A 15243-nucleotide genomic window follows, 5' to 3' on the forward strand; every position below is an offset into this window, starting at 1 on the left:
ACCCCTTTGCCAAACACAGGCTCACTAAATCCTCTTGGAATGTTGTTTACCTCTGAATAAATCAAATTTGACAGCGTAGGTTAACTTTACAGATTCATTTTTCAATCACAAGTGATTGATATTTCTTACAGAAAGAAAGATACAGAATTCTTACTACGATACTGACTATTGGAAGTCATATTGTTCTTGGGTGTCATATGGAAATCCAAGCCATTTTTCAAGTACTTTGTTTCAGAGTCATCCACCCTCTCTGTGAGAACACAGTAGTGAGTGTACTCAAATGGGGATAACCTAGCAGAGAGAGTTTATCAATTATTTTAAGTCAGTGTCTGTCTCCCAGAGGCTGAACATGCTGTAATGTGCATTTTTCAGCAGTGGGCCAGTACTAAAATCTTACATCCATTATCCAGGCTTATGTCACACAACAATAAAGAACAGGCTATTGCAAGAAACGGAATGAAAGCTGAGATATGGGAAGGTTTATTGTTAGTTGATTAAAAACAAATCATAACAAAATAGGGAAGGGAGCTTGAAGCAATCTCTATCATTTGATTATGAAAAAAACCTTTTGGAAAGGCCAGAAATAATAATTAAAAAAAAATCTTAAGTTTAAAAATTTCTATGTATATCTTACTCCCATAATTAACAAATAAATATGCATATGAAATATGATGTCAGCAAGAATGTTCATTTATTGCATTACTTGTTTGTTCTACTGAATCTGCTATTTTGGCTACTAGCTGCTTAATTATTATATGTAATATTGCTTTAGGCTATCTGATATGGGTGTCTATGAAAAAAAATGATTGTAATTCACTTTTATTATTATAATGACCTTGGTCTATGACAGGACTGAATTAAATATCAGTAAGAATTTACACAATTCACCATGCTCACATTTATGCCACTTAACATTCAGTGTTTAACTGAAGCACCTAAGTCAGGTGGATGGATTTAGATGCACATTTGTCCCGAGGCTCTCTGTACTGTCAATGAAGACTGATAGGCACTGCCAAAAGGCAACTCAGGCCTCAGATGAATGGAATTACCCTTTGGGGTGCCTGCTTCCTTCATTTTCCATAGAAGGTGCCTAGGATAAGTACATTTCTACTCTCAGTGCTTCTGCTGAGTGCTTTACAGTTATCTTGGAAAGTACATTATATACACATTCTGGGGAACAGGTATCTTAGGTATCTTGTACTTTTTTTTACAGACAATGTAGTCTGTAAGTGCAACATCAGCTAATTTCTAGAGTCATCTATCTAGGTACTCATCAATCTTTATTTTTTTAATCTAGTCTAAAGCTATTGTCATATGGTCCAGATACCTTCATTACAGATGGGCAAATAACTAATTTGAGAAATTTACTTTCTACCTACTCATATATTGCAAACAGACTCTTATGAACTCTTAAGGCTCTTCTTTTGGGGATCTGCTTTTCTGGGGAAGCAGGAAGGGGACTGATAAGTATCAAGTACTCTTAATTGTTATTCATTCAGAGCAGCTAGGGTGCATGTTTGTTTCTTTAGATTATCATCTAGAGATGTCAACTAAAGCATCTCCCCTGGTTTGCTGAGTAAACCTCCTTCACTGAGTAATCCACCAATTGTTGGGTAAAGCAGTCTCAGACTGAGAAACCATTCATCTGCTGAGTGAACGTTGTACTCACTATACTACTGTATAAAGAGAACCACTACCTCCACTACTCTCATCATTTTTAAAGGAAAAAAAAAATAATCCTCATTTACTTCTTTGGAAGTAGAGGCCTAGGCACCTATCTTCAGAAAGGATGCAGTGCTGTGGGTCTCAAAAAAAAAAAAAAAACACCACTCTTTGCGTTGAAAAGACACTCTCAGGAGAGTGGCTTCAGACTAGACCCAAGCATTTCTGGACTGAGTTTAAAGCTTTTGTCTGTTCCACTTACATGCTTTTTTTGAGATTCTCACTTGAAACCTCTTACAGGGCATCTTAAGTACCTCAATTGCACAGTCTTCTAAGCTATGCCTTGAACTAAGAACTTGAGTTTGGTATCACAGCTCCTATTTATTTTTAATTATTTGGATTAAACATAAATAATACTATCAGGATGAAAAAATCATTGAGACATCACCTGCTGGTTAGTGGCCGTGAGAGCACACTACAGAAGCACTGCTCTCTTACTGTCTCGTTGTCTGGACACCTTTGCTTCCAGCTACTAACAGAGAAAGGATTCCAAACCCCACCTGCATTAGCAAGTAGAGTGACAAAATAAAAATAGATCTGTGCAGCAAAACAGTCCTTGCCAAGTACCCACTGTATACACTAACCTTGTATTAGATGAGTTTGCATCAGCTATCCCTATCACACTGCCATGGACTTACTACCCATTAGCAATTCAAGTGGATTAAAAGTACTTATGGAACACATCTTTTGGTTTGGCACCAGCTTGGAGTCCAGCCGGCATGTTCAGAAACCATGCCAAAGTGTGAACTAAAACTAGATCAGAGGGAACTACTGGGATATTCACATGCTCCTTAGCCAAAGTAAAATGCTAATTGACATATACCCTGTGTCATTGCACATTTGTTTTCTGCAAAGCTGGTATCCTACAACATATACATAATTTTGCCTGTTTAGTTCCAGTATTAGAATTCTTGTTGTACTAGGAGATTATAAATAAATGTAGTTTCCACAGATGGAATACAAACTAAAAGATCTGTCAATACCCAGGGATTTATTTTTATTTTATTTTATTTTTTTTGTAATATTTGTAGGAAATAACCAAAATGAAGAGTATCTTCTTGCCAGAATTTTTAAAAATCATTACAGTTACTGCTACATGCAGTAAATTTATGCTCAGTAGCCCATTTCAAACACCATATACATTCTGATATCCTGATCATATGGAAAGACTATTCAGTACTCTTTTGCTTTTCCAAAAGGATTGCCTATGGAGTCTCCTCTTTAAGGAGGAATGACCTAATAGGAGGATGTGGGATGGTCCTAGACAGAAGTAAGCAAAGAAGTAGGTAAGACAAGGTATTTAAAACACACTTTTTTTTACGTTTTGTAATACAAGAGAAACAAATAAGTAAGAACAGACTTTTCTTTCCACTTTGTATTCAAAATTTGGATTTCAAAATCTGCTATGAAGTATTTTAGGATACACAATTCACGTCAGAAACTTCGGAGGTCAATTTTTGCTAATCTAAGTTATTTTCACTTGAACATCCAGTTATCATTTTCAAGTAGTGTTGTTCTAGACAGACTAATGCAGACTTCAAACAGGGCTGAAAAGTAAAGACTTTCCTCTAGTTTTATTTTCATGTAAGAGTAAGACAAGTATTTTACAATTGACTTAGAAGGAAAACAAACAAGCAAGAAGAACACAACTTTGAAAGATACACACTAATTCTAATTCCCATGGTTCTCAGCTGGATGTATTGGAGAGTTGTAGAGTTGAATAGGCATTTTTTCTTTTTTTAACATTTCTCCACACTAGTACACTAAAGGAAGAACTCAAGACTTTCCAAAGACTTGCAAGGAAAGAAAGACAAAGAAGGAAGAAAAATGTGGAGGAAAGGACCACCAAGGTCCAAATACCAGTAAGACAGTATCCATTATAGACATGTAGGATGTGGTAGTTGTGGGTTCGTTTTTGGCTCCCATTTCCAGAAAATGAGCTTTCTCCACTCTAAGAGTTGGACTCAATGATCCTTACGGGTCCCTTCCAACTAGGGATATTCTATGATTCTATGATTTAACTACCCAGCTGTATATCTGAGTAGGATGAACATTTTCCAATTACATCAGTTCTGTAAAAATTTATATTGTTGCACATACATAGGTAGCTGACCCAGTCAGACTAATCAAGATCAAGGTCTTTAATTTAGGTCTTGCATCTACCAGAGAAACTACACAAGCATGCAATTGTTTGCAATGTTGTGAGTTGTTCTAACCTAGCAAATCTTTTCATTAGAAATAAATAAATAAATAGGTAGATAGATAAATAAATAAATAAATAAAAATAAAGATCTTATATTAGCAGCTATTGGTTTCTATCTAGTAGCCTTACTTTTCCCATATCTTTTTTTAGTAAAAGCTGCCATCATTTATTAACTCCCTTAATTTAGGGAAGCAGCTGCAGAAATGATTGTACTTCACAGAAATTTCCCTCCTTCTGGCTGTCTTCAATAAAGAGGTGCTGAAGAAAGTGATTACATCTAACAACTGGAGTTAGATCTAAACAGAAGAGTTAGCTGTTATGACCCAGCCATGCATAAAAAGCAAAGAAGAATGTTTAGTGCAAAGTTCAGAGTTGAACAGATGTGCAGTCATCAACTCCAGACAGCTCTCACTTCTGCCTAATATAGACCCCACAACCAAATCCAGTAATTGATACAACACCTGACAAGGGAACTGCCCTTATTTTTGCTCAGGATTCCTGACACAGTTATTTAACCATTCACACATATATCCATCCACCTTTCTACCTTTTACTGGTAACCTCCTTTCTCAAACTCTCCCCTTCTCTCACCCTAAACAGCTGCAGTATGTAATGTATGCTATCATTTTCTTATAAATTGTTCCTAAAATTACCATAATGAAAATATTGTTATGCATTTTATCTTCTGTTTACAATAATCTTACAAAATAATAATTGTATTTTGCCCTGCTGTAAGGACTTTAAATATTTGGATATATTCAAAATTTAATTGAGGGCCACAACATCCTCATTCCTCTGAGGAAGTCAGCTGTTGTTGAGCAAAAGATAAGCAGAACTGATCTGGTCTGATGCAAAGCTTTTCAGACCTACTGAAGCCCTGGCAACAATCTCATTACCCTCAACATAGCCAGGATTTCACCCTTAATGTTAATCTGAAACTTTCTTCAACAACTGAATCTCTTTGTTTGTGAAACAAAAAGGTGTCCATAACAAAATGACTTGTCTTGTAAGCTTTCCAGTACTTCTAGATAAAAAGCAAACACCAATGAGATAAAAGATAATAACAAAAGATAACAACTGAGTGGTGCCCAGTGACAGGACAAGAGGGAATGGGCACAAACTGAAAGACAGAAGGGTCCATCTGAATGTCATGAAACACTTATTTCGCTGTGAGGGTGACTGAGCATTGGAACAGGTTGCCCAGAGAGGATGTGCATGTATCTCCCTCTTTGGAGACCCTCAAAGGCTCTCTGGATGTGATCCTGGGCAACCTGCTCTAGGTGGCCCTGCTTCAGCAGGTGATTGGACCAAATGACTCCCAGAGGTCCTCGCCAACCTCAGCCATTCTGTGGCTCTCTAACAGTTTCCCAACAGACTTAGAGTAGGTACCCCAACTAAATGCTATTATTACTTTCTAACCAAATACAACTGATCAAATTTTTACCTGGACCTTGTGAAGAAAAGGTGCCTGCAATAAGCCTATAGAAGGAGATTAATAAAGCAAGGTAATCACAGCCTCCTGAAGTACCTCCTAAGACATCAGCCAGCAATGGCTATTTCCCTCCAATCCAATTCATAAAGGAGTATTTCCAAAAGATATCATAATTCCTTGCATTTGCACAAGTTTCCTGTAGGACAGATTTCCAGTGACCTTAGCCAGAGGCTGTAATTATTCATTACATAAAGACCCCTTTTCAGTGCTCAAGAAAGTGAGGAGCAGCTTCATACTATCTAGATGACAGTTCAAGATGAGCAATATTAACTTTAAATAGCAAATTAATCTTTTTATAGACCATGCTTAATCCTTGGGCAGAACCTTACAGTTATTAGCACCACCTGGTGCAGTATGCATAAAATTCATTGCCACTGGTGAGACAGACCAAAGCTTATACTAAATTTCAATTCCACTTAAGGTTTCAAATAAGGATTTAAGTGGGATTTGGGGACGTGGAGTGAAAGGGGTGGCTAAGCTAGTCATTTGCCAGGGTGGTGCACTTGCTGTGAACTCATTGTGTGTTCTAACTCAACTGTAGACCTAAATAGGCAAAGTAATAGAATATGTCTTTTATTAATTATATAAATAAATTCTGACTGCAGTGTCATATTTAAAAATTATATGTAACACAGATGATTAAATATATAAAAAACAACAAAAAGGACAATGCCGTATTAGGTCATCTGTCTTACATGCCTTGCCCGATCACATGAAACTCAGCTAAAAATACTTCAACATTTTTTGCAGTCATTTCAATGATGAGGATTAAAAAAACAATAACAAAAAGCAGAGCTTTGTCTCAATGATTTTTCTAGACCTGAGACACCCACAAACATGCAAAACTGAAAAAAAAAAAATAATAAATTCTTTTTCTTATTGATTTGGTCAGTTGGTAAAAAGGGTATGACAGTAAGGGGAATGTACAGTACATGTGTTTTGATCTTTCTTAAGGTTGTAATAGAGAGGTTATACATTTCATCTGAGCTGACAGCAGTTTGAAATGTTATAGATAGGCTTCCCGAGCACAACCATTATTTACTGTTTGACTGTAATGTCAGTCTTTTTCTGCTTTTTCAATATTGTTTGCACTTTACCTTTGTGAAAAGGGTCTTGATTGAACCATACAAGGGGAGATATTTCTATCTTTCCATGGGATCAATGAAGATGTGTTTACAGGTCCAGGACACAGTGTACACACCACAATAATGGATTTTAGTCTGTTTGTTGACTGAAAGCTCCTTTTCTTTGTACCTTGTCAATCTTGCATCTATTACTTGATTGCAACATAAAAGGCTATTTGGACAAGCTCTGAAACAACAACTGTATCAATCTAACTGAAGTGGTTACCTGCACTAAGTATGCTGCCTTTAGCAAGATAAATCACTTAAAACTTGAAATCATGCAGGACTTTATTTGCTTCTCCATCTGTCATCTCTACTGAGTGCGGTTTTCTTTAAAATATTTTATTGAAATTGTAGCAATCAACATGTGATTGCAATAACAAAAATTAACCCCCCACTAAGCTTTTATTTTATAGTTCTGAACATAAGCAGAAACTGTACATGCAAATCAGTGCCCCAGCACATATCTTTTCCATCAGTGATCTCCTCTACCCTGCTATGACCAACGCATTATTTAGTCAAGAGTGACTGTTCTTGGCTTCTACTCCTCAAATTATATCATGGTGTCCATTAGAGGAGAACACTCTTTCCTTACCCCTCTAGCTAAGTGATAAACTTGTATCCTAAAGCATCTGATCTCATTACACTTATTGAGTCTTGAAAAAATGCATGCATTCATAATCCCAATAGAAGTATTCATCCCCTAAAACAAAATACAGCTAAACTGTTTGATTCAATGACCTCCAACAGCAGCAAACTCCACAGGGTGACAGCATGAGGCATAAACTCTGTCAGAGTGCTTATGCTGTTGCACAGAAAAATAAAACAAAAGACTCTGGTTTGTAAATGTCACAACGATTCTGAAAGGACTTGTGACACTTCAGGGAACGTCAGCCAACAGAGGGGAAGTTTGCCCTAGACTCCCACCAGAGGTAACTGCTGAGGTAACTGAGGTAACTGAGAGGTTGCAGGGGCAAACACTATAATTACAGCAGCAGGGATAGCAGAGACAGAGACTCAGAGTTCAACAATAGCTGTAATCAGCACTGAAACTGATTTTTTTTCCTCTGTTTTGTGCTAACTAGAGCCAGCAGTGGGAGCACCTGATCCTCCTAACTCAACAGCTCTCCAGTTCCAGGGGTCCACATGTGTGCAGCCAGTTTGTCACATACTGTAGAACACATGAGAGGAAAAATTACTGCTTTTATTTCATAATTGACTTTCAAGACATGCATCAACTTTGGTTCAAGTACACAGTATTACTTGTAGCAGACCATAGCAGCTCTACAGAATTGACTGTGCTTTGCTAGGCAGACAAATACCAAAGGTATTTGGTAAATACCAAAAAGAAGCACCAACACAAAAGTTGACACAGCTCTGAAAACTACCCAGCAGAAATGATGTCCTCTTAACAAGGCTCTGTCATTTGAAACATATCACAGACCGCAGAATACTGATGCATTTTTTTCTAACCATAGTGGTCATTTCTAAAATTATCATTACTAGAAGCAGCTATTTCTCATTCAGAGTAGAAGAACAATAGTTTGATTGACCTGCACTCTGTTATTCCCTAGTAGCAAGCACAGGAACAAGAAAAGGACAGCAAACACCTGTTTCAAAATAATTTCCTATACAGCAGTGATTGGACTGCTATCAGGGGAAAACGTTGCCATCTCAGTGCTATCACACTGGAAAGCTTCACTGGCAGTATCATTTTTAGTAACACAGCTTTTCAAGCTAAAATGTAGCTTGAAAATTCTTTCTAAATTGCATAAGGCTGTGCCTGTTTTACTCTCCTTTGTTCATAGTTGCTCATGAAAGTCACAAGTAATTAACTTTTATCTGAATGAGTCATGGTTCTAAAAGCTTGTGCTTTTTAAAAGACCATGGCAATGAGTTCAAAAAGAACTGAGAGATATCAGCATGTAACAAACTCAGAAATATTATTTTCACACACATTTCATGTGCTACTTCTGAAGATGCTTTTGCTCTTTGGCCCTTACATTTCTAAGGCTCAGTAAAATAAGCTCCATCATAATTTTAGAAAACATTTGTGTGGTTAGTCAGTAATGACAGTCCTCTTGCCTCTGCAGAAATCAAGCAGAAAACTAAAGGCAGCAAATGTTTTTGGGAGCAGTGAGCAGCATTACTCTTAGGCCATCTTACACTCTTTTGTGTGTTAACCTACAATACTTGCTTAAGTAAACCGCTTCTGTACCTACATGGAGTTTCAAGTATTTCTCTTTGGTATAAGGCAATCATAGAAATGGTGACATGGTTCAGCAGGTCTGCATGCACACCTAGCAGACAGGCCTAAGAGGTTGCTCTTAAATTGATTTGTAATCATGTGGCCAACAAGCTAGCCAAACTCCACACAACTCTGAACAAAAATGCATTAACTGCAGTCTGCTGAATCCTAAAAACCTTCAAGAAGTTTTATAGAACTATTAGTTTTAAAAGTACTAGAAAATTAATTGTAGAGCTGTATTTCCAATTCCTGTAAGTACCTTTGTTTCAGTCTTGATACCATGTAATTTATCACATTAGTCACTGTAATATGGGGCATATGATGCAGCTTGAAGAAAGAGAATGAATAAACGAAGTACATTTCTGTCTTATCCTGTTTTCACTGTCTAAAAAGGAAGTTTCTAAAGATAGAGGAGAAGAGCAGCAGGAGCACTAGTAAGGGATGGAAGCTGTAACAAATCAGTATTCCATTTACAACACCAGCGAGCGAACAGCTTTCTGTGAAGCACAGTATGCAGAGAAACAGTTAAGAAACCTCATTTTGTTGTATGAAGAGAAGGAAGACAAAGAAAATATTCACTGAATGTATATAATAATATATATATTACAACACCTTGCAATTGCTGCTACTATGATAGCCAAAAATCCCTGAACAGGATGAGCTGCCACAAGATGTTTTATAAAACCTCTGAAAAGATCCGAGTTGTGAAAGGCATACAACACAAGTCAGTGGCGGGCTCTCAGTGCCAGCAATTTAGGTTCATGTAACCAGTTTATGCTGCCACTTCAAATGGTGTTGAACTGAACCTTTTAAATAGGAAAAGCAAAAATGAAGAACTTCAATTCCAACCACATTAAAAGGACATGATACCTAGTGCTGTTTTCTCATAAAATTGTTATAAATTCAGCATCCAGAGCAACTTAAAAGCACTTTCTACCTGTGAACTAATTTGTAAACATCAGGGACATAGCACATTTTCCCCTTAAAGGCACACTGTGTATTCCAGTCAAGTCAATGGAAGCTTCCCTGTTTTTTTGTCTTAAACTGACTTTCCACTTGACAGTCTCATGTCACCTCAATGCTGCTTCCTCTGTCAATCTCAGTTTTTCTCAGCCACAAGTAGATGGAAAAGAAAAATTGTCCACATATGTTGCTTTCAAAGCTTGACACAGAGAGTATTTGTGTAGCTACTGCACAAATGCTCAAGCCTTAGCTGTTTAATTCCCACTAATACACCTGATCACAACAGACTGGCAAACCTTGATCTATGCATGATCTACATGTTGTGTTATGTACACTGAGAAAATAAACATCATTTTCCTATATTTACACATGCATATCAGTGTCATGCACTGGCTGAGACTGGCTGTGCCAACTTCTGCCCAAGTCAAAGATTTTACACTCTCACTAGTGACAGTAAAGTTTAAATATAGAGACTGATGGTACCACAGAAATTCAGAAATTTGAGAGGAGAAAAAAAAAAATCTAAGAGGACATGAACAAACATCTCCTGTGTGCCAGCAGCAGAAATAAGAATATTTTCGAGTCCAGGTATTTTTCATGAGAAAGAAGTGTTTGCCTTACAGATCCTGGTGCCTCAGATGACATAGCCTGACATCATTTGTCGTGTACCAATTTCTCCACTGAAAACTATCACTTATCCTTAACAGAATTTTTCAAAACCTTTACAGTATAATTTCAAGTGTGTTCATTTAACAGCCCTCTAGGTACGGTGTGGCAAAAAATAATTTTGCTTGCCTAATTCATTTAATATTAGGAAAGTCTGATTTGGGAATGAAGTCTGATCTTTCCTCAAGTTTGCTTGAAAGACAGAAGGAAATGGCTTACAAGTTAGATCTGATCAGAAGGTTCAGGCTAAATTTCACTACAAATGGGACCATAACCATTTGGAAACTCAATTTTCCTATTGTTTAGCAGATACAAAGATAGGTATTTCGTAACAGTGTTGGTTAAAAAGGAAAATTTCACCCTAGTGCTGAAATTCTGCCACTTTTTAAATGAAACGTGCAAAATTTACAACATAGTGATATTAAAATTTGTTTTTTGAAATACAATATATTAATTAAAAATCTTCCTTTAGAAATCAAAGATAGTTTTCATTAAGAAATGTCACAATAAATTTGCAGTGCCCTTGTCACAAGCAAATGCATACTCTTGCCACTCCCCCTGAAAGAAATGAGAGTCAGAAGTTTACTTCTGATGCAAGTGAACACCTAATTACTACATCATAAAGCAAACAAGAGCATGAAAGTAGTCTCACATTCAAACTTGACTTTTGTGAGATATCTGGATAGTTTAAAATTAGGTGTATCTTATGTGTTTTATTGATTCTTAATATTAAGAATCTTAGAAAGATGCACTTTGGTATTATGAAACAAGGCCAAAAAATAATCATTTAAGTTTTGCACTGTTCTCAGTACTGTGACTCAACAGTCCTCTACCTGACTCCACTCTAATACATAAATAGATTTTGAATGCCAATGTGACCTAAGCAGAACTTTCTGCACTTACGTAAATGTTCCAGTCCTATAAACCTCTGCTCAGATGTAGCCCAGCTCTGGCTCCAAGTTTTCTATTGATATGTCATATGTTAAAGGTTGTATAAGTAGCTGTAGTGCTATCACGTTTATGCACACCAGAAGCACCACTGTTTGATATCACTGATTTTCATGCAGAAGGCTGGCATTCCTCTATCTGGGTCCCTGAGGAACATGCATGATGTATACACGAGGATCACGTATGATGTGCATGATACAGATTACCCAAGCAGTGGTATTAAACTTTCTTATTTATTCAGCTATTAATTTTTAACACCACATTGTTCTAGTGGCAGAGCACTAATCTAAGTGAAAAACGCTGAATGCTCTGCATCTGAGAAGAAATGAACACACCTCTCCCATGTGCCAGCATAGTATCCAATCATTAAGGCTTCTTTTGGTTCTGAAAGGCCAGTATACTCCCCATCCTCATGCTGAAGCTGTTCTGCTCAGAAAAATTCAAGGATCAACCTTCAAGTGACAACATCAATGTCTAAAAACACCCTTCTAATTACAGCAATCTCAGGACAGCTGTCAAAAAAACAGTTTGCTTTCAACTCAACAGGAATCCCATAACTAGTCAACTAGTATTACTAGGCTTCATGAACAACACGCCTACCCATCTTTCATCCCATTTGTGAGGGAAAGAAGAAAAAGAGCCTGCTCCATTTCTGTAAACTAGAGTATTCAGTTCTGTCTTCAGGAAAGGATCTTCAGCTGTGGACTTTGTACAACCATCTATTATCAGGCCTCATTAAGACCTGGAAAGGTGTCATACTTAAATTATTTTCTGTTTTAGGGCTGATGCAATGTTTAGTGGTGAGGTAACATTTCTGATGTAATGGCTTAAAGTCACCATATAACAGAGAGACTTCCATGAACAGTCTTAGTGTTTATGAACTTGGTAAATTTGATCAAAATAATATCTGTGGAAATATCTTCCTGATCAAGCATCATAATTTTATGTTACAGAATCATTGTTTATATTTATAGGTATTATAGGCATTTGTACAATAAGAACATACATGTTATATGAATTTAATGTATGCATAAATAAACATGTATGCTTAAACATTTTCTTAGTGGAAGCGATAATGAAATACTACAGCTGATTAAATCAGTCAGGTAAATTGTCCCTACAAATATAGAAGGAAGTACTGCAAATATTTCCCAGATTTCCTTATCCTGAGAAGTTGGTTATCTTGTTAATTCAGGCAGGTATTAACTATCCAATAAATTCAGCATATCCCTAGTTGTAAGCTGTCAGGATGTGACATAACATCCTATAACATGATGCTACATGGTACATAATGCCTTAAATTAAAAAGAAAATGAAAGCAAGACATTTCTTTCAGAGAAATAGTAGGTAGCTAATCTGAATATTTGGGGTAATTGGCTCTAGGAAGAGAGAGAGAGAGAGATCATTATTTCAGGTTCCCTAGTGAGTGTTAATTAGTCATATTGCTTCATTGTTTGACAAAGAGAACATTGCTCGTACTGCTAAATCTATAATGACACATAGGCTTTTGCAGCACAGGTATTTTAAACTACCTTGACTGACTGACAGGTGGGTATTTCTATTCATAGTTGAGTGTGCTCACAGAGTCAAAGTTATGTTGTCTAGAGGCACGAGAGTTTTCTCATACTGATCAGGATAAGCTTTATTTTTAAACAGCAGAGAACAAATTGCACTCTGACCATTAAAATGGGAGTCCTCTCTATTTGTAAGCATAAAGGGTACATACTCACCTTTGAGAATGAGACCTGGGTGCTACAGTAAGGTAGCTAGCAATCAAGAGCTGCAGGTAAATTACAAGGACTTTGTTGTCATACTAGCCACCTAAGCCCAACACCAAGGTAGGCTCATGAGTGGTGGTATCACACCTGTCAAACTTTTATTGTTTGGCTTTGACAGCCTGATCTTTAGCACAAAAAACTTAGGTAATAGTATCACAGAAAGAACTGCATTGCTTTCTATATCTTTGAAATTACTACATTTTACAAAGAGAAAGAAGATAAATATTGCCTCTACTCTCTATATGAACCTCAAATTAAGGTGCTTACTCCAAATAACGTTAATTTATTGAAGTCAACAAAGAGGTTCAATAGAAAGGAATTAAAGAAACAACTAGAAAAATATGTGATGGTCTGACATTCCCAGACACGTAAAACATTTTCAAATTGTGCTTCCACCCCCTTGAATCTGAAATCTCTTTCCTCCTAACAATAGGATTACTGATTGCAACAAGACGTGTGGTAACTGTTGAGCATTTGGTTATTGAATTTTTTTTCTTTTCTTTCCTTTTTTTTTTTTTTTTTTTTTTTTTTTTATAATGAGTAACAGATTACCTAGCTCAGGCACTCAGATACCTGTGATGTATCCAGCTTTGTCTTCTTCAGAATATCTTACTGGTTAGCAGGGAGCATCCTTGTTCAGTTCATTGACTTCTGTGTGCATTTGTGTCCTTACTCAAGTGCACTCAACATATAAACACTGACAAATTAAAGCTAGACAGATGAAGATCCTGCTGCCAGTTTTGTGCTTTCTTAATTTACTGAGCTAAAACTTACAATGCTTTGAGAGACTACTAATGAATCAATTAGTTTTACCTATCTTGGATGTGTTTTCAGAGGGCAGAGCAATAGCTAAGGATGAGAACAACCTCACTCATTAAGTCTTCGATGCCTGTCCAACAGAACAACTGGTTGCCTATCTCTTCCCTTGAACCGTATGAAGAATCCTGGCAACAGTTAATGGAGGAGAGCAACCACAACAGTATCTGAATTTCAGTTTGGATCTACACATTTGTTAAGAATAACACTGTGCTAGAAAAGACAGCACCGCTTTTTGTACATTTCAACTTTTCCCTTGCTGTCCAGATCTAATTTCACTACTTTTATCTGAAAAATAAAGGTATAAATAGACTTCCACAAAATATAAGATATTCAGACTTTTATATGATAGCAGTGTGGAAAAAGCAAACAAACAAAACAACATAAATTATAAAGGGTTATGCTTAGTGTGTTGGTGTGACTTTACTGGCTTCAGTGAACAGTGCTCAGTGACTAGAGAATTGGACAAGTACCAAAGTTTCTTTTTTTGATAGAACATTTGATCTCTGTTATCTTAACTACCTCAAAAACATAATGGAGGTTTGTTTTCATAGCATGTACAGGCCTACGATACTGTGTAAATGCTAAGAATTAACCTGAACACCATTGTTTAGCTTTAAAATGTATGTGTTGCATTTGTATCCACTATGTTTAAAGAACGAGGGGATTCTGTCAATGTCTACAACAGAAGCACCATTTATCAGAGCTGATTACACCGTACTTGACATTGAAGGGTATAAAAACTCCACCCATAGTGTAAAGACATACATTAATGAAGAAAAGATGCTACTGATTCATAATGACATTTTAAAAAGGTATTAGATATGGTAATTGATATGATAATGGTCATCTGTATCCAATCTTGTCCACTTAAACTTCAAAATTTGTCATAAGAATTTTAAATAGCAAGACTCCAGATGTGCTGTGACTAAATTTTTAGGTCATTCTTCTATGAAAAGAGAATTGGTCCCAGTGTATAAGACCCTATTCCCCTCTTGGGGCACACGAGAAATCCCTATTATCAACAGAATTATGTATATAAATCAAGAAAGGAAGGTACCTAAAATGGTCTTTTTAAACTATTCTAATGATACCTTGCTTTGCAGCATGTGGCATTTAACATTTTCAAGGCACCACACAGGCATTAACTAATGAATCCTGACAACATTCCTGTGAGGTAAGTGTCTATAATCATCACCATTTACAGGTGGTAAAGCTGACACAGAAGGCCAACTCTGTACATGTGATACAGTAGGGATACATTTAGCCAGATTAGTTAAGTG

Source organism: Anas platyrhynchos, chromosome 5 (genome assembly GCF_047663525.1).
Source record: "Anas platyrhynchos isolate ZD024472 breed Pekin duck chromosome 5, IASCAAS_PekinDuck_T2T, whole genome shotgun sequence".
NCBI lineage: Eukaryota > Metazoa > Chordata > Aves > Anseriformes > Anatidae > Anas > Anas platyrhynchos.